The following is a 22,724-nucleotide window of genomic DNA, read 5'->3' as shown; positions in this document are numbered from 1 at the left end:
CCTTATACTTGCATATGTCCACCCGCCTCATGTGTGTTTCTTGTAGACAACATATGGTAGAATTTTGGTTTCTAATCCACTCTGCTATTTGCTTCCTTTTTTATGGGCGAGTTCATCCCATTCTCATTCAGAGTTATAATTATCAGTCTTTTATTCCCCAACATTTGGTATCTTCTCCTAGTTCTATCCCTTCTCCTTAAACTATTTCCTTTTAAACAAGTGGTTTGCTTTATGCCAGTAACCCTTGTCCCCTCCCTTGATTTACTTCCCTTTCTACCCCCTTCTTTATTATTCCCCTCTTTTTATTGAATTACATATCCCTTCCATCTAATTTACTTTTGACATAAATTTTAATGTCTACATCAGTTATTCCTTTTGATTTCATCTTGGTTTACTGTGTGAGAAATTAGTCTATGTAGAGTTTTTGCCAAATTTTTTCCATATTCCCTAGTAATTTTTATCAAATGGTAAGTTCTTACCTCAAGAGCTTACTTCTAAATTTTATCAAATTCTAGATTAGTATGATCATTTGACACTGTATATTCTGTACCTATATCTTTGCCAGTACCAGATTGTTTTCAGGATTATTGCTTTGAGATTTAGTTTGGAATTTGGAACTGCTAGGCTGCCTTACTTCATTATTTTTTTCATTAATCCCATTGATAGTCTTGAGATTTTGTTCTTCCAGTTGAACTTCTTTGCTATTTTTTAATTCTATAGTTTTCATAATTTCTAAAAATTAATAATTTTGTAGTTTGACATGTCACTGAGTATTATATTTTTCAAAAGTTTTTTCTCTATCTGTTGAGGTAATCATGTGATTTTTGTGATTAGATTATAAAGTCAATTATACTGAGAATTTTGCAAATAGTGAATGCCCCTTGCATTCTCATGTATGCATGGTGTATGATCTTTGTGATATATTGTTGTAATCTCCTTTATAGTATTTTAACGGTTTATATTCATTCAGGAAATTGGCATGCTTTTTTGTTGTTGTTTCTACTTTCCCTGGGTTTAGTATCAAAACCATATTTGTGTCATGAAAGGAATTTGGTACGGTTCCTTCTTTACCTTTTTTTTTTATTATTTTAACATTAGGATTAATTTTTCCTTAAATAAATTTGATATAATTCATTTGTTAATCCTTCTGTTCCAGGAGATTTACTGCCCTCCCACACCCCTGAGGGAGCTCATTTATTGTTTGTTCAATTTATTTTTCAAAGATATGGCTATTTAAGTATTCTATTTCCTCTTCTGTTAATCTTGGTACTTTAAATTTTTGTATCCATTTCACTTAGATGATCAGTTTTACTGAGATATAATTGAGCAAAATTTCTTCTAATAATTGCTTTAGTTTTATTTTCATTATTGGTGTCTTCATACTCTTCATATTTTATAACAATATTTTCCAAAGATTTATTAAAGCATTAATAAGTTAGTCAGATACCGATTAGAAACAAAAAGTTTTATGGCAAAAGATATCATAATAAGCTAGGTTTTGTTATAAATTTCATAAATCTTTAAGAGGCTCAGTTCATAAAAACCAAAGTCTATTCATTTACAAATACTTCTCACTTTATGTCAGTGGACCTTACGTAATGGAATTTTGCCTGTGGATGTAGTAATGAAGAAGGAAAGAAAGAAGTAATTAGAGGACTTCAGTGTTCATGGAGGTAGGGGACACCTGGTCAAGGACACATGGAAACCTAAACAGAGATACCAGAGCAAGAAGATGAACATGTGAAAGGAGGAAGCAATATGGAAATCTGGCCATAACTAAATAGTCTCTCCATGGCTGTTCTGCTTTCACTTGGAGTTTTCTTTAGTTTTGTTTTTTTATGGGAGAAGAGGTGAGAAGTACAAAGTGTGGAGGGCAGGAGAAGAGAGAGAACAATAATGTAATAGATGCTTTCTTTGGAATGGGTATTTCTTTCAGAATTCTTTAAGTAAACTTGAATTTGATTAATGCAAATTTATGAAAAGTAAAAACCGCTTGTATAGCTATCCAAATCTATCTTTTGCTCTTGGAAATCTAGAGAACAGCACATAAAAACCATTTCTTTAACATATAAAATTCTTTCATCTTTCCCTTAAGATTATTCCAGGCAGCATGCATTTTTCATGCCAGATCATCATGGTGTAGAGAAATTTTATTGATGCCCTCTCTCCCCTTTCAACAGGCTTATTTAGGAATATCCTCTTTGAATAGATAGCAAACAAAGGATGTGATCAAAGTTGGTTTCCCCCATATTCAGGAGAAAAAAATGCAAGAGGCAGAGCAATTCTACTCTACTGACCCTCCAATTTCAAAATACAGATCCAACTTGACATTCAGCATGTACTGATATTCATGAAGGAGATTAGCCATTTATTCATTCTTGGGCTGAATTTCATCCTGAAAGCCCCTTGATAATGGTTAGAAGCCCTCTAGCAAAGTTCTCCATTTCACATACTTAGCAATTTCCTGAATTCATCCATTCCATTTAGTGAATTTTTTTTGCAGGTGAGGGGCTGCACCTTTATGACATTCATTAGATTATTTCTAACATAGAGCAGGGCATCATTGTTTCTATTAGGAGCTTCAGAGAAGTGAGTTAATACTTGTAGTATTCATCAGTCTCCTGAAGGTTCTTGGCAGCCACACTTTCATATCACACAAGGCTGCATTGAAGTTGGGCTTGGAAACCTCCATATCAATCTGTATATGTTTTTGTTGTTGTTTTTAATTTGAACCCATCATTCTTGAATTTCCTCATGATGAAAACAATATCTTCTTGCAGAAATGTGATTTTATGTTCCTGGTCTAGATGTGCTAAGGAAGTGTTGTCAATATGCCATCTGAAAGATTGCAAAGTGTTTTTAGCTTTATATTTTCCCTCTTTCAATCAATTTCGATGTAAGTGATATATAAGAATTCCCCCAACCCAATTTTCCCTCCACATTAAAAGTTTTTACTTTCATTATTTTTTATGTGAGATAATTTCCCCCATTTTTCCTCTCCCTTCCTCCTTTTTCCAGGACATCATCACACTTTCTCACCTACTATATTTTTATACCATCTTAGTATGAACAAAAAATTTCAGTACCTTCTTTTTTTGTCAAATACTTCTAACTGCCCTAATAATGATAAAATTTTTAGACTTCGGATGTTTTCCCCCCATACAAAAAAGTAAACAGTTTAGTCTTATTGAGTCATCTATGATTTCTCTTTTGCATTAGTCTTTTTATGGTTCACTTATGTCTAATATTCGAAAGTCAAAATTTTTACTCATCAGAAAAAAAAAGGAAAATGAAAAATGCTGGAAGAAATATGGAAAAATTGGTACACTAATACTGCTAATGGCCATCAAACTCTGAATATCCTTTGACCAATCAATATCACTACTAGGTTTGTATTGCTAAGAGATTAAAGATAGGGTGAGAGAACTTATATGTAAAAAAATATTTACAGAAGTTCTTTTTTGGTGGCAAAGGACTGTAAACCAAAGGGATAGTCATCAGTTGGAAAATGGCAAAACAAGCTGTGGTATGTGATTTTTATTGGAATTTTATTGTGTCATAAGTAATGACAAAAAAGATGATCACAAAAAATCTGGAATAACTTATATGAAGTAATATTAAAAAGGAACATAGAAAGATTCTTATGAAGTGATGCAAAGTAAAGTGAGAAGAAAAAGGATAATGTAATACACACTAACAACAATAATGTCTGATGATTAACTGTGAATGATTCAATTATTACCAACAAGGCAAGGATCTAAGACAACTTCAAGAGATCATGACATAAAAAGGATATCCTCTACCATAGAAGGAAAAGAATATTTGATGCATATTGAAACATAAGATTCTTTATTTACTGAATGAATATTACTTTGGTGTAAGCAATATATGTCTTTTTTCACAATATGATGAAAATGGAAATATGTGTTATGTAATAATATATGTACAATCTATATCATCTTACCTCCCATCTTAGGAAAGTAGGAGATTTTTGAATAAGACAGAGAAAGGGGATTGCAAATTATTAGAAAATAAATATTAAGAAATTTTTCCAGGAGGACATTCCAGTTCACATGGAATTCTTCCAGTTCTTTATTCCTTTGAGCACAATAGTATTCCATCACCAACAGATACCACAATTTATTCAGCCATTCCCCAATCAAAGGACATTCTCTCATTTTTCAATTTTTTGCCACCACAAAGAGCCCAGCTATAAATATTTTTGTACGTCTTTTTCCTTATTATTTCTTTGGGGTATAATCCAAGCAGTGCTATGGATGGATCAAAAGGAAGATAGTCTTTTAAAGCCCTTTTAGCATAGTTCCAAATTGCCATCCAGAATGGTTGGATCAGTTCACAACTCCACCATCAATGCATTAATGTCCCAATTTTGCCACATCCTCTTCAACATCCATTACTCTCCCCTGCTATCATTTTAGCCATTCTCTAGGTGCGATGTGATATCTGAGTTGTTTTGATTTGCATTTCTCTAATTATTAAAGATTTAGAACATTTTCTCATATGCTTATTGATAGTTTTGATTTCTTTATCTGAGAATTGCCTACTCATGGGGACTTTTTCATGTAGTATTGTGTCAAAATTTCTAACCACAGAGACACCAATGAGAGAAACCAAGTCCAAGGTTCCAAGCCAAAAAAAAATAGGTTTATTGAGAGGGGGGCCTATCTTACTATAAAGACAGATTTCTGGTTGAAACTACAGATCCAGAGCACTGTGAGAGGCCTTCCTTTATATGCAAATATCACAACTTATATACCAGTTTTAAATATTTCAGGACAGTGATAAAAATACAGAGATGCTGACTGGTTGAAGGAATCAGGAAATACTTCTCATTGGTAAAAGAAGTCACTTGATAGACAAGGGAGGAGTGGGGGAGTCTGAACCCTATTTTCTAAGCCTATTTTCTAGGTGATGATGTATACTAAAAGATGACCAGGGTAAAGGGGTACTGCTGGGCTTCAAACTGAGGCAAAAGACTCTATGCTAATGAAGAACGAGCCACAAGTTCAAAACTATAATTCCTGAGGGTATAGAGATGGATGCATGGAATCCCTGCAAAAATACATGGACAGCCTCACCCAGAATTCCAGGGGACCCCCCTGGAGAACTTTGGGTGAGGGGGCAGTTGAGAAGGGTTGAGGGAGTTGCTTTGTGGGGGTTGAGGTGAGGATACTCACTGCTTACTGCTCCAGACTTGGGGGGGTTCACCTGAGTGGCCATGCTGGCATAAGCCATCGTGGTTTCTACTCAGGGGTTAGCCTTTTTGTTAGGATTAGTCCTTATCAATATCAATATAATAATTATTTAGTGATTTAGTGATTAGATATATAGACTATCTAGCAAGAGAGCCAGTTCAGTCAGGAGCCTTCACCCCCTCCTGTGGGAGGGAGGGGCAGCTTCAACCTAACAGATCAGGGTCACCTTTCCTTATCCAAAAATCTTCATTAACCCCTCTAGTTTTCCTTTTTACTTCTTAATATAAGCTTTACCTTCAAAATCTGTGCCTGAGAATTATTTGGGAAAACTCACTGCCCAAGTCTGGTCATCTAGTTTGAATCCTGTCAGCTGCCAGTTTTAAGAAGATCAGATTCATCTCAGTCCTCAACATATAAATAACTAGCTTCTACTTATTCCTCTATCAGACCTTTGGGGAATATAAGTTAAAGAAAAAGAACATCATTGGGGTTCAACCATAACAGAAACTTAGCAGAAGCACCTCAGTCAGTCTCCATTTTGCCAACTGAAACCTCAACTGTTTGGGGGGAGGGGTTTGAGAGTCAAGAGTGTCTTACCTCTCCCTTCTCACTGAAGCTTGTCAATCAGTATCTGTGTCTTAAAGGGTTACTGGCCCTGACACATTTATCTGCTTCTCCAAAATATCTGTTATTATCATCATAACAGGGTACATGATATATCAGGTTAAAGGTTAGAATTAAAGCCTATGCTAATAATGATAAACTATATTAAAACAGATATCTACTTAATTCAAAGTCTTAAAACATACTAAAATAATCATAATAAAACACTACTAAATCATCACTTCTGCTAATATTGTTTAACTATCTTATAATTATAAATATGATTATCTTGTGATTATCTGAAGACTACTGCTAACATTAAAATCTAATCCTCATTTAAGGGGGTAATGGATTTCTTATTTACAGTATTAGATGGAATTTTTCAATTTCTATTTTGACTTCTGGTTCTAGACTATTAGGACAATTTTCCTTGATAATTTCCTGAAATGTGATACTTAGATTTTCTTTCATAATGGCTTTAAGGTTATCCAATAATTTTTAAAATATCACTACTTGAGTGATTATCATGTTAGTTAATTTTCTGAAAATGCTTCACAGTTTCTTCTATTTTAAATTCTTTTGATCTTTTTTATTGTTTCTTGATATCTCAAGTCATTAGCTTCCATTTTCCAAAGTCTACTTCTTAAAGAATGAGTCCTTTCATTGAACTTTTATACCTCTTTCCCTCCCATTTGTCCAATTCAAATTTGGAAGGTATTATTTCCTTCAACATTTTCTTTGCCTCTTTTATTAATGCTTTTTATATTTTGCTTACTTTGCCTGATTTTTTTTATCTAATTCTCATCTACAAGCCTTATTTGATTTTGGATAAGAATATAGGGATAGAAGTGACACTGGCTTATGACCTTAGAGACAGCAAAAGCAGAGCATCTGTGGCAGCAGCAAGATCTGTAGTGGAACTAGAAGCATATAGCATGTAGCATCATAAAGAAATGGTAACAAAACTGAATACTAAGTCAAATAGAGATTACATGGATTATATGTGTTAGCATGGAGCACAGAGTTGGGTATCATTTGCCAAGTCCACTACATAATGCTCAGCTCCAGTTAACAGTTTCAAGACAAAGAAGACAATGTATTCAAGAGAAAGGAGTTTCCCTACCTGGAAAAGACTAAAATACAAAGCAGAAAGGCAGTTACTACACCACTCCCTTCATCATAATGCTTTAGAAGGAACAAAATCTTATAGGCCCCAAGACTCAGCTGTTAAAGCAGGAGGACATAAAAGTCTAAAGCCAAAGCTAGTCATCCAACAAGTCTTCTGAAGTAAATAGAGATGAATTCTAATATCAAATCCAAATTCAAGAAATAGGCTGGTAAAATAAGCAAACAACAAAAAAGAATTTTAACATAAAACTATAGTGGTGATAGGGAACCTCAAAATACAAAGGTTAAAATAAAATAAAGGTTGGTCTCAAACCCAGAAATAATTACTAGAAGATATAAAGAAAATAAAAACAAAACAAACAAAAAAGAGTTTGAAAATCAAATAAGTATTATAAATGAAAAATTGGGAAAAAATAAGAACAAAACAAGAAAATTATTAAAAGGATATTAAGAGGTTAATAAAAAAAGCACAAAAATATTTAAGAGAATAACATCTTAAAATCTGAATTGGTCAAGTGTAAGTCATTAAACCCTCAAGATATAATAAGGTAAAAAGGCTGAAAAAATAGAAGAAAATGTAAAATATCTCATTGGGTAAAGAGCTGACCTTGAAAACAGATCAAAAAGTGATAATTTTAGATTTTTTTAAAAGCCATGATCAATAAAGAGCCTCAGCATCAAAATGCAAGAAATTATTAAGAAAAAATATCTTTTCAAAAGAGAGAACAAAGTAGAAATTGAAAGAATTCAAAGAAATTATCTCAGAAGATCCCCAAATGAAAACTCCCAGGAATATTACAGTCAAATTTTAGTGCTATTAGGTCAAGCACCAACTATGGAAGAAAGCCCAAAATAAATAATTAAAACATCAGAAAACTACAGTCAGGATTACACAAGGACAATATGAGGGATTGGAGATCAAGAAATATGACATTTAGGAAAGTAAAGGAACCAGAATTACAATTAAGAACATATTAATCCATTAAAACCTATAAGAAAAATAATCAGCATTAATTAATAGAGGCTTTTTAGTCATTCTTCATTAAAAGACCAGACCTGAATAGAAAATATGTAATTCAAACAGAAAACGCAAGAGTAATATAAAAAACCGTAAGTGTGAAATCATAATTCATCTTACTCAACAAGGAAGTGAGAGAAAGTGAGGTTATAAGATAGATGATAGATTAAGAGAGTCAGTAGGCATGAAATAAACTAACTTATGAGAGGATAAGGTAAAAAAAGGAGAAATACTGGAGAATAAAATGCCGGGAAATATGCAGTTAACAATCTTAATTAACAATGTGAATGGAATCAAATCACTCAAATAACAAATAACAAAATAAAATAACAAATAACAGTGTATTTGAAAATAGAATCTAACAATATGTCTTTTTCAAGAGAGTAATTTAAAACAGAGACACATGGAATTAAAATAATGAGGTGAAGCAGAATGTATTTTTCTTTAGCTAAAATAAAAATGGCAAGAGTAGCAATCGCAATCTTAGAAAAATAAAACTTCCCATTTCATTAGGAAAACAACAAATAAATATTAAAAACAAATTGAAATTACCAAATTAAATACCAAAATAGAAATCATGAAAATCAAAAAAGAAATTACAAATTTTTAAAGCAAAAAAAGAACAAATTTTTAAATATGTACTTAATTAATGAATAAAATTAAGAGTTGGCTTTATTTTAAAGAAATGAAATAAAAGAATTAAGCAATTGACTAATTTGAATTTTAAAAGGAAGGAAGTTAACCAAGTTACCAGTTTCAAAAGTGAAAGGGGTAAATGCCAACCAATGAAAATGAAATTAATGCAATTATAAGGTGTTAGAATGTTTATATTGTTGATATAATTTTATGCAATAATAAAATTGTAATATTTTGAACATCTATATACCAATAAAACTGACAAGTTAGACGAAATGGGTATATATTTCTAAATTAATAAATGTCTAAATTATTTGGAGACAAAAATATCTTAAATAAACCTAACTAAAAAAAAGAAATTGAACAATATATAAATGAGCTCCATAAGAAAAAAGAAAAACCAGAATTCCACTACATATTTAAAGAACAATTAATTCCACTATTACATAAAGATTTTTAAAATAGGTATAGAATAATTGCTACAAAATAATTATTACATCAAAAATATGCCAAAGAAATTTTTTTAATAGGAAAGGTTCTGTTTATACAAAAATATTTATAGCTGTGCCTTATGTGGTGGGAAATTTTGGAAAATGAGGTGATGGAAAAAGGAATGATGAACTGCTTGACTTCTATAAGAACTGGAAAGAATTAAATGAACTAATATGGAATGGGATGAGCAGAACTAGAACATTATATACAGTAACTGAAACATTGTGGGATGATCAAATGTAAATGACTTTGCTACTAAAAGCAATCCAATAATCTAGGACAACTCTGAGGGACATATGAGAAAGTGTGGCAAAAATTTATTAGCAAAAACACCAATAATGGGAATAAGGCTTCCAAGCCAATAAAAATAGGTTTATTCATAGAGGACCGCTTTCACAATAAAGCGAGACTCCAGCCAAGACCAAAACCAAAGACCCTGAGCCTTAGGAGATAGCCTTTTTTATGCACAGAAATCTGACGACATAGTGTCAGATTAGAGACAGAAAACACAGTCAGTATTAAAGTAGGATGAACATAAATATTTCCCATTGGCAGGTCTTAATGATGCAAGTGCTGAATAAGCTGGAAAGTACAGAAACAATCACTGTGGGTGGTAGTTAATATCTATTATTATGTCTACCCTTTCCAAGGCCTCTGCAATAAGAAGTCAAGGTCTAATTGTTAATTTCTAATAATGTTAGGAATCAGCATCTGGATGACTGGCATAGTAATTGCACCTAGCCAGGACCCCAAAGGCACTCTTCTACCTTCTGACTGGCTGTCTTATGCTTACATGAAGCAGGTTGTTGTGGCCTTGGTAGAAACTTTTGTGTTACAGGCTTAAGGTCAAAGTGCCTGTCAGCATGATTATATAGCACACTAAGTTGTATTATATTATTTGACTGTTAACTCAAAGACTAATGATTGTGTTATAAAAGTAATAATGAAGGCTAATACAATAATGATCATAAAAGGGGGTAGGAAGCTCAACATTCACAAAAGAATGCTATCTACTTCGAGAGAAAGAACTATAGGAGTAGAAATGCAGAAGAAAACATATGATTTATCACTTCCTTATATGGGTATATGATTTGGAGTTTTGGTTTAAAAATATTATTCTATTAGAAAAATAAATGATATGAAAATAGGATTTGAGTGATAATTTATGTATAATCAAGAAAAATTGCTTGTCAATTTCTGGAAGGAAAAAAGGGGAGGGAAACAATAAGAATCATGTAACTAGGAAAAATTAAAAATCAAATAAAATCCAAGTCAAATCCCAATTCAAAGTAGTACCTGCCTGGCTGGTGATACCCTAAGAGGAGGCAAAGCTCACTGCCCATGTTTGCACTGAGATCCCAAGGAATAAGGCAAGGCACTTATCAGACTGACTGGATGGCATTGGCCAAGATTGAGGCTTAGAACCCTGACTCAAGATGCCAGTGAGGCCCCAATCCCCAATACAAGATAACTCACAATCTTCTGAGCCATGAAAGCTATCTGAAGTCCCTAAAGGAGATTGAATCAGTAGTGCTAGGTGGCTTTCAGAGCTCCCAACTAAAAGCTTACAAAAATCAGAACTCAAGCTAAGGGTGGCAGTAAGGAAAAATTGAAGTTTAAGAGAATATATTCTCAATCCTGAGAATGAACAGAGTCCATCTTTAAGATAAAATGAAAGTAAACATAAAATAAATAAATAAGATGGGGCAATGAACAAGAAAAAAATTAAATGGAGACAATCAGAAGGCATTGCCTTAGTAGGGGATGGTGAAATCAAAGCAGCAATGTGAAAATCTTCAAAGTAAAATGGGAATTGGTCTCAGGCTCTGGAAGAATTCATAAAGGAATTAAAAATCTATTAAGAATGGTAAAAGAAAAATTGGGAAGGGAAATGAAAGCAATACAAAAAGAAAATGCTACCTTCAAAATAAGAATTGGCTAAATGGAAAAAGAGGCACAAAAATCTAATGAAGAAAAGAGTTTAGAATTTACCAAATTGAAAAGGAATTTCAAAAACTCACAGGAGAAAACAAATCTTTAAAAATTAGAGTTGGACAAATAGAAGCTAATGACTTTGTGAGACATGACAAAATCAAAATGAAAAATGAAAAATGAAAAAAATCAAGAAAATATAAAATATTGAAAAAAACAACTGACTTGGAAAATAGAACCAGGAGAGAAAATCTAAGAATTATTGGACTATCTGAAAGTCATCTTTAAAAAATCCCAGACCTTGCCAGACCTTACAAGACATTGCCAAAGAAAACTACCCTGATATTTTTTGAGGAAAGAGTAAAATAGAAATCTAAAGAATCTGCAGTTTACCGCCTAAAATAAATCCCCAAATGAAAACTTACAGAAATATTATAGGTAGATTCAAGAGTTCCCAGAATAAGGAGAAAACACTTTAAGCAGCCAGAAAGAAACAATTCAAATATAATGGAGTCACAGTCAAGAATACAAAATATTTAAGAGCTTCTACATTTAAAGATTGGAGGGCTTGAAATATAATATTCTGAAAGACAATGGAACTAGGTTTACAACTATGAATCACCTGCCCATCAAAACTGACTATATTCTTCAGGGGAAAAACTGGTCACTTAATAAAATAGAAGATTTCCAAGCATTCCTGATGAAAATATCATACTTAAACAGAAAATTTGATATTTAAAGCCAAGATTCAAGGGAAGCATAAAAAGATAAATAAGAAAGAGAAAATGTAAGGTATTAAATAAGGTTAAATACTTTGTATTCCTACATGGAAAGATGGCATTTGTAATTCAATTATTTTTTTTATCATTACCTGAACAGTTAGGGAATAAGATGTTGATAATGACATGATATGCAAAACAAACGAACAAACAAACAACAACAACAAACCTCAAGGGAATGAAAAAGAGAATTGCAAATGAGAAAAAAGGGAAAAGAAAGATAAAATAGGGTAAATTTTGTCACCTAAAAAAGTGCAGAAAAAACTATTTCAGTGGATGAAGGAGATAATCCTTAGACCTTACTCTCATCATAATTGGCTCAGAGACTGAATAACAATCATATTCTCTGGAGTACTGAATCTTGTTTTACCATATAAAGAAGTATGAGGATGATAAAAAGGGGAGGTAGAGAGGGAAGTAATATAAGTGAGGGGGTTGGGGGATATTAAAAGAAAAACACTTGTGTGGAGGGACAAAAGGAGAGAGAAAGTATAGGATCAACAGAGGAAAATAAGATGAATGGGAATAAATAAATGGTAATCATAACCATAAATATAAATGGGATGAGCTGACCCAAAAACAGAAGCAGATAGTAGAGTAGATTAAAAACCAGAATCCTCTTATATGTTGCATAGAAGAAACTTATTTGAGGCAGGTAGACACATATAAAGTAAAGGTAAGGGAGTGAAGCAAAATCTATTGAACTTCAAGTGTATTGGGGAAAAGGCAGAAGTAGCAATCATGATCTCAGACAAAGCTAAAACAAAAAAAAATCATCTTATTAAAAGAGTTAAGGAAATTATATCTTGATAAAAGCTACTATAGACAATGAAATAATATCAATACTAAACATATGTGCATCAAATGGTACAACTTCCAAATGTTTTTAAGCATAAATTAAATGAGCTTTCTGAGGAAATAGACTGTAAAACTACCCTAGTGAGGGATCTCAACATTCTCTTCCTAGAACTTCCCAAAAATAAACAAGAAAGAAGTAAGGAAATGAATAGAATTTCAGAAAATTTAATTTAACAGATCTCAGACAAAATTGAATGAAGATATAAAGGAATGTATCTTCTTTTCCACAGTACATGGCACATACACCCAAAATGACCATGTACTAGAACACAAAAAAATCACAACAAAATACAGAGAAGCTGTGGTGGGAAAGACCACAGATTTAGAAAGCCAGCTCATGAAGCTGAGGAGCTTGATTTTTCTTGAAAAGTCTTGAATTTGCCATCTCTGGGCTTGCTCTTTCTCCCTGAGCCCTCTTATGTGATTTCTTGATCCCTGGAAAGCAAAGGCACACTTATGGGTGCTTAGCTTTGATGTGCAACTGAATTTTTTAATTATTTTATTTTATTTTTTTTGGCAATACACGTTTATTCTCTTTACTATGTAACAGGCATCACACTAAGAACTAAAGATGCAAAGAAAGGCAAAAGAGACTCTTCTCAAGGAATTCACAGTCTAATGGAGGAGACAATAAATAAACGATTATGTAAAAGCAAACTATACATGAGATAAATTAAAAATAAATTGGAAATAAAATTAAAAATTAAAAGATTTTTGAGTTAAGAGGTAGTATGTGTATACACTGTGTGTATATACATATATATAGTTGTGTGCATGTGTGCATATAAAATACAAATATTAATATATTATACATATGTATATATATTCTATATTTATTTATGTCCCCTTTTAGAATATAAACTTATTTATTTAGTTAGTTTGGAATATTTTCTCCTAGTTACATATTTCATGTTCTTTCCCTCTCCCCCAAACTTCCCCTAACACCCTTTAGCTGACACACAATTCCACTGGGTTTTACATGTATCATTGATCAATATCTAATTCCATATTATTGATAGTTGGATTAGAGTTATCATTTAGTGTCTACATCCCCAATAATATCCCCAACAGCCCATGTGTTCAGTTGTTTTTCTTCTGTATTTATCCTCCCACAGTTCTTCCTCTGAATGTGGCTAGTTTTCTTTTTTATAAGCCCCTCAGCCTTCCTCTGGATCCTTGCATTGCTGCTAGTAGAGAAGTCTGTTATGTTCTATTGTACCACAGTGTATCAGTCTCTGTGTACAATGTTCTCATGGATCTGCTCCTTTAACTCTGCATCAATTCCTGGAGGTCATTCCAGTTCACATGGAATACCTCCAGTTCTTTATTCCTTTGAGCGCAATAGAATTCCATCACCAACACATAACACAATTTCTTCAATCATTCCCCAATTGAAAGACATTCTCTCATTTTCCAATTTTTTGCCATCACAAAGAGCGTGGGTATAAATATTTTGTACAAGTCTTTTTCCTTATTATCTGTTTGGGTTATAATATAAGCAGTGCTATGGCTGGATCAAAAGGCAGATAGTCTTTATTTCTTTTTTCATGCCACCTTTATTTTTTTAAACATTTAATAATGTTTATTTTTTAAAAAACTTAACATGGTTACATGATTCATGCTCTTACTTTCCTCTTCAACCCCGACCTCCCACTCCCCATAGCCAATGTGCATTTCCACTGGTTTTAACATGTATCATTGATCAAGACTATGATCTCTTTGGGGTACAAACCCAGAAATAGTATGACTGGATCAAAGGGAAGGAATTCTTTTACAGCCTTTTGAGCATAGTTCCAAATTGCCTTCCAGAATCATTGGATCAGTTCACATATTCACCAGCAATGCATTAATGTCCCAATTTTGCCACATCCCCTCCAACATTCATTATTCTCCCCTTCTATCATTTTAGTCAATCTCCTAGGAGTGAGATGATATCTCACAGTTGATTTGATTTGCATTTCTCTATTTATTAGAGATTTAGAGCACTTTCACATGTACTTATTAATTCTTTTGATTTCTTTATCTGAAAATTGCCTATTCATGTCCCTTGCCCATTTATCAATTGGAGAATGGCTTGATTTTTTTTTACAATTGATTTAACTCTTTGAACATTTGAGTAATTAGACTTCTCTCAAAGTTTTTTGTTATAAAGATTTTTCCCAATTTGATGTTTCCCTTCTGATTTTGGCTACATTGTTTTTGTTTGTACAAAAGCTTTTTAGTTTGATTTAATCAAAATCATTTATTTTACATTTTGTCATTTTCTCTAACTCTTGCTTAGTTTTAAAATCTTTCCTTTCCCAGAGATCTGACAAGTATACTATTCTGTGTTCAATTAACTTATTTATGGTTTCCCTCTTTATATTCAAGTCATTCCCCCATTCTGAATTTATCTTGGTGTAGGGTGTGAGATGTTGATCTAAACCTAATCTCTCCCATATTATTTTCAAAATTTCCTAGCAGTTTTTGTCAAATAGTGGATTTTTGAACCAAAAGATGGGATCTTTGGATTTATCATACACTGTCTTGCTGATGTCATTTACCTCAAGTCTATTCCACTGATCTTCCTCTCTGTCTCTTAGCCAGTACCATATTGTTTTGATGACTGCTGCTTTATAGTATAGTTTAATATCTGGTACTGCTAGGCCCCCTTCCTTCACATTTTTTCATTATTTCCCTTGATATTCTTGATCTTTTGTTATTCCAAATGAACTTTGTTATAGTTTTTTTCTAATTCAGTAAAGAAGTTTTTTGGTAGCTTGATAGGTATGGCACTAAATAGGTAAATTAATTTGGGTAGAATTGTCATGTTTATTATGTTAGCTCGTCCTACCCATGAGCAATCAATGGCTTTCCAATTGTTTAGATCCAGTTTTATTTGTTTGGAAAGTGTTTTGTAGTTGTTTTCATATAATTCCTCTGTTTGTTTTGGTAGACAGATTCCTAAGTATTTTTATATTTTCAAGGGTGATTTTAAATGGTGTTTCTCTTTCTACTTCTTGCTGATCTAATGTGTTGGAAATGTATAGAAATGCTGATGATTTATGTGCATTTATTTTGTACCCTGCAACTTTGCTAAAGTTGTTGATTATTTCTACAAGCTTCTTAGTTGATTCTCTAGGATTTTTTAAGTAGACCATCATATCATCTGCAAAGAGTGATAGCTTAGTCTCCTCATTGCCTATTTTGATACCTTCAATTTCTTTTTCTTCTCTAATTATAACTGCTAGTGTTTCTAGTACTATGTTGAATAATAGAGGTGATAATGGGCATCCTTGTTTTACCCCTGATCTTATTGGGAAGGCTTCTAATTTATCCCGATTGCATATGATGTTTGTTGATGGTTTTAGGTATATAATGTTTATTCTTTTTAGGAAAGGTCCTTCTATTCCTATACTTTTCAGTGTTTTCAATAGGAATGGATGCTGTATTTTGTCAAAGGCTTTTTCAGCATCTGTTGAGATAATCATGTGATTTTTGTTTGTTAGACTGTTGATATGGTCAATTATGTGGATGGTTTTCCTAATGTTGAACCATCCTTGCATTTCTGGTATAAATCCCACCTGATCATGGTGGATGATCTTCTTAAATCCTTGCTGGAGTCTCTTTGCTAGTATTCTATTTAAGATTTTTGCATCTATGTTCATTAAGGAGATTGGTCTATAGTTTTCTTTCTCTGTTTTTGATCTCCCTGGCTTTGGAATCAGTACCATATTTGTGTCATAGAAGGAGTCTGGTAGAATTCTTTCTTTGCTTATTATATCAAATAGTTTGTATAGTGTTGTAATTAATTCTTTGAAGGTTTGATAGAATTCACTTCTGAATTCATTTTGTCCTGGCAATTTTTTCTTAGGGAGTTCTTTGATGTCTTGTTCAATTTCTTTTTCTGATATGGGATTATTTGAGTATTCTTTTTCTTCTGCTGTTAATCTAGGTAATTTTGATTTTGTAAATATTTATCCATATCACCTAGATTTCTATGTTTATTGCCATATAATTGGGCAAAATACTTTTTAATGGTGGCCTTGATTTCCTCTTCATTAGAGGTGAGGTTTCCCTTTTCATATTTGATACTGATAATTTGGTTTTCTTCTTTCCTTTTTTAACTAGATTGTCCGGTATTTTGTCAATTTTATTTTTTTAAGTACCAGGTTCTAGTCTTATTTATTAATCCAATAGCTCTCTTACTTTCAATTTTATTGATTTCTCTTTTGATTTTTATAATTTCTAATTTAGTTTTCACCTGGATATTTTTAATTTCTTCTCTTTCTAGTTTTTTTTTATTTGCATGTCCAATTCATTTATCTTTGCTTTCTCTAATTTGTTATTATATGCAGTCAATGATATAAATTTCCCTCTGAGTACTGCATTAGTTGCATCCCACAGATTTTATATCTCATAAAATTTTCTCATTATTGCTATTCTCTTCAATGAAATTATTAATTGTTTCTATTATTTCTTCATCTGATTTTGGAGAATCACATTATTTAATTTCCAATTAGATTTTTATTTGCCTGTCCATGTGCCCTGATTATTATTTTTATTTCATTATGATCCAAAAAGTTATATTTATTATTTCTCCTCTTTTGCATTTTTTGCCATGTTTCTATGCCCTAATACATGGTCAATCTTTGTGAATGTACCATGTGAAGCTGAAAAGAAGGTGTATTCCTTTTTGTCCCTATTTATTTTTCTCCAGATATCTATTAGCTCTAATTTATCTAGGATTTCATTCACCTCTCTTATCTCTTTCTTATTTATTTTTTTGGTTTGATTTAGCTAGATCTGCAAGATAGATAATTAGATCTCCCACTAGTTTGGTTTTACTATCTATTTCCTCCTTTAGCTCGGCCAGTTTCTCCTTTAGAAATTTGGATGTTATACCATTTAGTGAATACATGTTTAGTCCTGTTATTTCCTCATTTTTTATACTGCCTTTATCAGGATGTAATTACCTTCCCTGTGTCTTTTAATTAGATCTATTTTTACTTTGGCTTTATCACACATCATGATTGCCACTCCTGCCTTATTTTTCTCAGTTGAAGCCAAAACGATTTTACTCCAGCCATTGACCTTAACCCTCTGTATGTCCACCTGCCTCATGTGTATTTCTTGTAGACAAGATAAGGTAGGATTTTGGTTTCTAATCCACTCTGCTATTTGCTTCTGTTTTATAAGCGAGTTCATCCCATTCACATTCAGAGTTATAATTTTTAGCTGTATAGTCCCTAACATTTTGGTGTCCTATCCTGGTTCTACCCCTTCTTATTAGGGTATTTCTTTTTGAACAAGTGGTTTGTTTTAAATCAATACCCTTCGATCCCTCCCTTGATTTACTACCATCTCTACCTCCTCCCTTCCCCTCTTATTATTTTTTAAGGCCTAATGAATTCCCTCCCCACTCTCTTTGCCTTCCTTGAAGAACTCGCCTCCACACTGTCCCCCTTGTTTTATCCCTTCTGACTTTATCCATAATGTTATATAGAATTTGATATCCTAATGGATCTAGCTATTCTTCCCTGTCAGGATTAATTCCACTGAGAGTAAGGTTTAAGTATTTCCTTTTAAGCTCTCTTCCTCTCCTTTCTATAAAGTATTCCTCTCCTCCCCTTCCCATGCCCACTTTGTGTGGTTTAGATTATCCTATTTTTCCTATTCCTTCAAGTTACTCTTGTTGCTATTGTCCATTCCTCGCACACAATTCCCCCACATATCACCTTAGACCATTTAGAAATCCAACCTCTCCTTATTACTAATTCTTCTAATTATTATAATAGTGAGTACAATTTTTAGAATTATACATAATATTTTTCCATATGGAAATAAAAATAATTTGATCTTATTGAAGCTCTTTAAGAAGGCAATTTAAAGGTAAGAGTTTTCTTTCTTTCCCCTCCCTTTCTCATTTACCTTTTCATGTTTGTCTTGGTTTTTATGGGTGGATATTAAACTTTCCATTTAGTCCTTGTCTTTTCTGTACAAATGCTTAGAAATCTTCTATCTTGTTGAATGCCCATACTTTCCCCTGGAAGTATATAGTCAGTTTTGATTTGTATGTGATCCTTGGTTGTAGACCCAATTCTCTTGCCTTTCTGAATAGCATGTTCCAAGCCTTGCAGTCTTGTAGTGTAGAGGCTGCCAGAACCTGTGTAATCCTCATTGGTCTTCCTTGATATCTGAATTGGCTCTTTCTGGATTCTTGTAATATTTTTTCCTTAACTTGGAAGCTTTTGAATTTGGCTACTACATTTCTGGGTGTTGTCTTCTAAGGATTTAGTGTAGAGGGTGTTCTATGGGGTCTTTTAATGTCTATTTTGCCCTCTTATTCAAGGACATTGGGGCAGTTTTGTTGGATAATTTCTTGTAATAAGATATCTAGGTTTCTATTTGTCTCTGATTTTGCTGGAAGACCAATAACTCTCAAGTTGTCTCTTCTAGACCTGTTTTCTTGATCTATTAACTTTTCATTGATATATTTCATGTTTCCTTCTATTTTATCAATCTTTTGAATTTGCTTTATTAATTCTTGTTGTCTTGTGAGGTCATTGGTTTCTAATTACCTAATTCTAGACTTTAGAGACTAGTTTTCGGGTATAATCTTTTGGTTTTCCTTTTCATTCTGGTCTATCTGGCTCTTCAAGGCTTTCAACTGGTCATTTCTGGTCCTCAATTTGCTTATCAATTCATTTGATTTCTGAGCCTCACTTTCCAATTGTGAAATTCTGCCTTTTATTCTGTTATTTTCTTGCCCGATTTCTTCTGTCTTTTCATGATTTCAGATTTGAATTCTTCAAGGTCTTGTGACCCATTTTCATTTTTTTGGCAGGTATGGATGTCTTTAATTGTTTGTCCTCTTTTTTCTGGCTTTTTTCTGTGCAGAAGTTATCGAGTGTTAGAGTTTTTTTCTTGGTCTTCTTATTTATTTTTTGGGCCTTGCTTGCCATCATTATGCTTTATCTGCCAGAAGTCTGAGTAAGATAATCTGATTCTCTTTGTATGGAGTTAGGGAGCCTGAGGCTACTTTGTGAGTCCCCTGGCTTCTCTGGAGATCCTCTTGGAGTCTCCGGTCTAGCTCTTTTCAGGGTTGCACCCCCGTGGTCCTAGCTGGCTGCACAGAGCCCAGAACTTGACCCAAGTTTCCTCCTCCTCCTGAGGTTTTCTCCTGAATCTGGGCATACTGTGAGCTACTGCCGCCTCTCTTAGCCCCACTTCTGTGTCCAAGGTCTGAGTTTTTAGCCTATTGGGGTCTCCGGTATTTCTGGTCTCAGGGACAAGCTCCTAGTGGTGCCAGTTAGCTGTCAAAGAGCTAGATTTTGTGCCCCTGCTTGCTCTAGCTCTGAAGCTCAACCTCTGACCCTAATACTTTGGGTGTGGTGGGGGAGTGCTGATCTATTCACATTTTAATGAGAGCTATCCCCCCCATAACGTGGAAGAGCCCAAATCCCACATATCATCATACTTTCAATACTGTGTCCTATTGTGGGGTCCCTTCTTTCATTTGGATTTGTTTTTTTGTCCTTTGGAAGTAACCAGTGATTGGAATGAGAAGAGTTATAGAGACCTGCTTCTACTCTGCAACCATCTTAAGCCGGAAGTCCAGAATTCAACAGAATTTTTAGAAAGTCTAGCAACCTGATTTCTCTCTTTCTTTCTGTTTACCAATAAATGCTTGTAAATCTAGCAATAAGCCTCAAAGATTAATTTTTATTCATAACAGTTGCTAATAAACTATTTGGAAAATAGGCAAAAAAAGGTGTCCTACTAAATTCATTTTATGACACAAATATTGTAGCCATCCCTAAACTAGGAAGACCAAAAATGGAGAAACTAAAGACCAATTTCACTAATGAATCATAATGCAAAAATTTAAAATAAAACAGTATTAAGATTTATAGCACTATATCACAAAGGTCATGCAGTATGAGGAGGTTTTATACCTAGAATGCAGTGCTAGTTTAATATTAAGAAAATTGTCACTATAATTACTACTATAACAGTAACAATAACCATATGGTTGTACCAAAGATGCAGAAATAGCTTTTAAAAACATGCTATAAGGGGGTGAAACAGCTCTCACTAAAACGCAAGCTAAGCAACCCCTCCCCTACCCCCACACCACCTACGGTGCCAAAGCCAGCTCAAAAGACTTAGAGCAAGTTTGGGGCACCCATTAAGTCATTAGCAGCTACCTGGGATCACCAGGGCCTGTTCTTGAGTGCAGCAAGACTTAAGACCCCAAGAGGCTAAAGAACACGTGGACTTTGAACACAGACCCTGAGTGCAAGCCCAGTCGCAGTTAAAGACATGGATCCTGAGCACAGGCACAGACCTTGAGTTGGGACCCAGTGCAGAGGGGTGCATGACTGTGGAAGCAGCTCCCTGAGACTGTTAAAGGAGCTTCAGGCAGAGGAACAAGCAAGGGGACCACCAGAAGGCTTGACCCTGAGAACAACTAGACCTGAGACATCAGGAGCCCAAAGAGCACAGATAGACCCTGGGCATGAGGATAAAGCTGAGAGGGCACTGGGCTAACAATGGTAAGCCAGAGACAAGAACCCCAGAAGGGAAGTATCAAGAGGGAATCTTTAACAGTTGACAACTTTTACACAGAAAAAACCCAGACAACAGAGCAAATAGCAGAGGAGAACAAACAAGTAATCATATACAAACCTTCCCCACAAAATGAAAACTGGTCACAAGCTATTGAAGAGTTCAAATCTGAGATTATGAGAAAGATGGAAGAGAACTGGAAAGAAAATAACAGTTTAATAGGCAGAATTTCACAATTAGAAAGTGAGGCTCAGAAATCAAATGAATTGATAAGCAAATTAAAGACCAGAAATGACTAGCTGGAAGTCTTGAAGAACCAAACAGAGCAGATTCAAAAGGACAACCAAAAGATTATAGCCTAAAGGCTAGAATTGGGCAATTAGGAAAAGATGCCCTCAAATCAAAAGAATTAATAAGCAAATTGGAGACCAAAATCAAATAGCAGGAAAACAGCATAGACCAAATTGAAAAGGAAAATCAAAAGAATATAGCAGAAAAACAGTCTCTAAAGACAAGAATTGGGCAAGTAGAAGCCAATGATCTCTCAAGATAACAAGAACAAATAAAGCAAAGTCAAAAGACTGATAAATAGAAGGAAACATGAAATATCTCACTGAGAAACTGACAGATCAAGAAAACAGGTCTAGAAGAGATAATCTGAGAATCATTGGTATTCCTGAAAAAGCAGAAATTAATAGAAATTTGGCCTCCATACTAAAGGAAATTATTCAGCAAAATTGCCCTGAAGTTCAACAAGAAGGCAATATAGACATTGAAAGGATCCATAGATCACTCTCTACACTTAACCCTGAAAAGACAACCCCCAGGCATATAATAGCCAAATTCAAGAGCTTCCAATTAAAAGAAAAAATTTTACAAGAAACCAGAGACAATTCAGATATCAAGGAGTACCAATCAGTATCACACAGGATCTGGCAGCCTCCACACTACAAGACCTCAAGGCTTGAAATATGATATTCAGAAAGGAAAGAGAACTGTGTCTACAACAAAGGATCACCTACCCACCAAAACTTACTATATACTTCCAGTGTACAGCTTGGGCATTCAAAAAGAGAGAAGATTTCCAAGTATTTGCACAGAAAAGACCAGAACTAAATGGAAAGTAGAAAGGTGTCTAATCATACAAAAAAATTATGACAGCTTTTTTGTGATGGCAAAGAGTTGGAATAGATGAAATGCCCATCAATTGGGAAACAGATTAACAAGTTGTAGTATATAATTATGATGGAATATTATTATGCTGTAAGAAAAGGACAAGCAGGGCACTTTCAGGGGAAAAAATTCTGATGGACTTAGATGAACTGATGAAAAGTGCAGTGAACAGAGCCAGAAATATATTGTACATAGTAATAACTGTATTGTATGATAATGAACTATGAATGACAACTATTCTCAGCGATGCTATGATACAATTATGAAGAACTTACTATGAAAAATGTCATGCCCCTGCTGAAAACTCATGGAAACTGAATGCTAATCAAATCACACTTT

General features: G+C 33.7%; 1 protein-coding gene across 1 annotated transcript in view; it reads right to left on the bottom strand.

Moving 5' to 3' along the window:
• The window catches only part of LOC123248053 (migration and invasion-inhibitory protein-like), a 132,696-nt gene that overhangs the window by 1,783 nt on the left and 108,189 nt on the right, over positions 1–22,724 (bottom strand). The gene's annotated exons all lie outside the window — the stretch shown is intronic.

Source organism: Gracilinanus agilis, chromosome 1 (genome assembly GCF_016433145.1).
Source record: "Gracilinanus agilis isolate LMUSP501 chromosome 1, AgileGrace, whole genome shotgun sequence".
NCBI classification, from domain to species: Eukaryota; Metazoa; Chordata; class Mammalia; order Didelphimorphia; family Didelphidae; genus Gracilinanus; species Gracilinanus agilis.
The sequence above is the reverse complement of the archived record's forward strand: the minus strand, read 5'-3'. Positions and strand labels throughout refer to the sequence as shown.